The sequence below is a fragment of the Cornus florida genome, unplaced genomic scaffold, assembly GCF_030987335.1.
Source record: "Cornus florida cultivar Cherokee Brave unplaced genomic scaffold, ASM3098733v1 CherokeeBrave_3.0.0_Hap2_Chr10, whole genome shotgun sequence".
Taxonomy (NCBI): domain Eukaryota; kingdom Viridiplantae; phylum Streptophyta; class Magnoliopsida; order Cornales; family Cornaceae; genus Cornus; species Cornus florida.
The window spans coordinates 26,662,771-26,666,751 of NW_026775580.1; the positions used below are offsets into that span (position 1 = coordinate 26,662,771).

Genomic DNA, 3,981 nt, shown 5'->3' on the forward strand with positions numbered 1-3,981 from the left:
GTATGAACATTGTACGTAGAGGAAGTTTGTTGATTATTGATTTGTTGTGAAGGTGAAGTGTTTGTTGTTATTGCTTGTTGTGTTGTATTGTGCATGCATGGTCGTAGATCATTGAGACCCACTCTTGTCCCTTTAAATTTTCATCTTGAATCCATTGTTCGAAACCCTAGGGGAAGAGGTAGTTCTAGTCAATCTGTTTCATCAATGGAAGGACACAACGAGGACCATGTGGAGGACCTTGGTCACATAGACCAACAAGGTATCCTCCACCCCAATGTGCATCATGATAATATGCAAGTACCATTAGGCATGCCAAGGCCATATGTTCATCCACCACAGCTACAAGGCCAAGTTCCATTAGGAATGCCAAGGCCAATCTATGCTCCACCACCTCCCATCATTCAAGGCAGCCAAGGTGCCCATGTTGCACCTCCAATTGCTAATCCTCCCCATGCTTTAAGAGATCACTATGTGCCTAATGAATATAATGTACCTACATACATTCAATTGCCACCATTTAGAGCACACCACTATGAAATCAAGCCACAAACCATTCAAATGCTTCCTAACTATCATGGACTTCCAAGTGAAGAACCTTACAAGCATTTGGATGAGTTTCTTGAAGTATGTTCCACCGTAAAATATACGGACATGCCGGAAGAGGTTTTAAGGCTTAAACTTTTTCTATTCACCCTTAAAGATAAGGCAAAATATTGGTTTAACAATCTTAGGCCTTTTTCAATAACTTCTTGGGCGGAAATGCAACAAGAGTTCTTGAAGAAGTACTATCTGGTTTCTAAAACCAATGCCATGGGAACCTCAATTTGAGAATTTTCACATGGGGATGGAGAAACATTTCATGAGGCATGGGAATGCTTTAATGAATTGCTTAGGAAGTGTCCACATCATGACATGCCCAAATGGCAATTAGTTCAATATTTCTTTGAGAGCTTATCAGACAATTACAAAGGCATGGTTGATGCTTCCATGGGTGGCTTTTACATTGATAGGCATGAGGATGACGTGTGGCGTCTTTATGAGAGCATGAGTGAAAATTCTTTGCATCGTACTTTATCTTCGAAGAATGGTAAAAATTCTAGTGGTAGGAAGAATGTTGGCTTACATCAAGTCGACCACTCCAATGAAATTCCCGCCGAGATGAAATCATTATCTCAAAGGTTTGATCAATTTTTGATCAACCAAAACTCGGCGAATCAAGTATCTTCCTTCCCTAACCATTCTCATCATACATCTAATGAGACATGTATGACTTGTTCAAGTGTTTTATATTCTACTTCCAATTGTGCCCATGGACATATGCAAAGTGAGCATCATGAACAAGCAAATGCTGTTTTTGCTAATCAAGGGAATAATCCTTATGGGAATCATTACAATCCTAGTCGGAGGAATCACCCGAATTTCTCTTGGAAAAACCAAGGGGAGGGCTCAAACCCTTCCCAAGGCAGTTTTCAAGGAAAATACATTCCACCTCCACTACAAGGCCAAAGTTCCTAAGGTTTTAGATCATCATATCATTCACAAGGAAACCAATTTTCAAATTCTCATTTTCCTAATCAACCACCATATTCCCAAGGAAATGTTAGAAGTCCCACTTTTGAAGAGAAAGTTTTGACCGCTTTGGGCACTTTAAAGGCAAACACACAATTGCTTCATTCGCACTCTCAATCCATTGCTAAGCTAGAAACCCAAGTAGGGCAAATAGCGAGTACTTTGAATGAAAGAGAGAAGGAAAAATGCCTTTGAATGCCCCACAAAAGCAATAATGTGTTGTGGAGACTCATTCCTCATCGGAAGGTCACACAATAGAGCATGTCAATGCGGTGACTACCTTGAGAAGTGGAAGGATTATGGACAACCAAGTGGGGGTGTCCAATGAAGAGAGTGAACCGGTGCAACCATAAGTTGACACCCATTGTGACGACCCTAGTTTTTAGGCCAGCGTGTCCTGTGATGAACCATAAGGATGATCCGATAACGGATCCGAATGCGGAAGCGAAAACAGAAAACAAGACTCTAAGAAGTCAAAGTGACTTTCCATGAGGTCTTGGAACTCAACAAGAACTGATACGGAAGCAAAAGATCGAAAATATGACAAATAAGCTCCCAGGGGCAAAATAGTCATTTCTAAAAGTTGTAGATTCGGGTGCCACTGAGCACACCGCTGGAAGGACAACGAAAAACTAATCAAGATGGACTCAAGAATCGCATGATTCGGAGTCCGGACGAAGTAAAAACGACATGACGAAGAAAAACGAGCACTTAAGACAAAAGGGTAAACTGGTACTTATTTAGGAAGAACTGGCTGCAACTGAGCACACCGTTGGAAAGACAGCGAAAGATTAGTCAAGTTCAAAAAAAAAATTCACTTGAATCGGAGTCCAGACGAAGGAGAAAAGCCCAAAAGAAGAATTGACGTCGCGGCGGCCCGACGAGGGGCCATGGTGCACACGGCGCCCATGGGCGAGCCCACCAGCGTGCACGCCGGCGCCCAAAGACATGGCTGGTGGCAGCCCTTGGCTGCTGCTACATTTTTTTTTTATCTGCCCAGAACTGAGGCTTGAAACGGAGGTCAAGACGAGTTTTTCTGGAAAAACACGAAGAAGAAACCCCCCTAAAATCGAGTTTTCTACCCGACAGAGCGGACGGAATCGAAAAAAACTCACTGTGAAATCCCCAAAATGCCCCTAGATCAGAACTGAACAAGAGGGTCATAAAGCTGCTAAATGAAAACTGGAAGCTGAAACTTCACGAGGGATTTCCGGTACCAAGACGACATTTTTTGGAAAAACACGAAGAAGAAACCCCCCCCTAAAATCGAGTTTGCTATTCAACCTTGTCAAAAAAAGAAAATAAAACTGATGTGAAAGGTCCATAATGCCCCTAGATCAGAATATGCAAAAAAAATGCGAAATCAAACAAAGTGGATACTCGGACGTCACGCCGGATTAGACCGACAACATAGTTACTTTAGGGTTACTAGCCCATGGGTAACCTCCCTATGTGCGCACTAGACTATATATAGAGGGACTATCCCCCGTACTAGAACCACGTCCTAGCCATAGCCAAACAACGACATCCCCAAGTTTCCAAAATCAACAAGTTGTGCAACAACGCATATATCAACAGGAATATGCAAGATAATCAACTATCTACCAAGCACAACCAAATTTGGAAACCTATACAATACATGGTCTAAGTCCACAACTAATATGATGTGATGAATGTCGAATCTTCAGTGCGCGATTCGTTACACGCTATGCATGAATGATGTTAAATATGAAGTGTGCAAATCATTACACAAGGCAACAATATATTCAATAAAAAAAACATATTCTCATGAGTATAAACATAGCAACTATGTTATCTAATGTTCAAAACATAACCAAATGAATATACAACAAGTCTAAGTCCATGATTTGAATATAGAAACCACTTCTAAAACACAACTAGATCATGGAGTAAATTGATAGAATTTAAATAGATAAACACAATTAAATTCTCTAGATTTTCGATTCAATTTCAATTGACCTCAATTTAATACATGTTAAGGGCATGGCAAGGTCATCACCTATATCCATTCTAAAACTCAATTAGGTTATTAGAACAACAAAGTAGAACTTTAATTAAATCATGCTAATTTAAATCCTAAGGTTCTAAGACAACTTCAAATAGTCCCAAATTATTATATACTAGTAAACAAGTCATGGCCAATACAAACATCAAGTTAAAATCTTTATTAAGCTAATGGGAACACAAAATAGATTTTAATTAATTCTTTTAATTAAAATCTCTTGATTTTTAAACTTAACCAAATACTCTCAATTTAACATATCTTAGAGAATATGCCAAGGACTAATGTAATATCACATTACAAGTTTATTTCATGCAAGTTACACCTATGTAAATTAAACTTCCACTAAAGTTAAATACAAAATAAAGGTTGCAATTCTCATGCAATCA

General features: G+C 39.5%; 1 pseudogene; it reads right to left on the minus strand.

The window, feature by feature from the left end:
- Positions 1 to 815: 815 nt before the first annotated feature.
- LOC132280398 (small nucleolar RNA R71) lies at positions 816 to 914 on the minus strand (annotated as a pseudogene).
- Between the last annotated feature and the right edge of the window lie 3,067 nt (positions 915 to 3,981).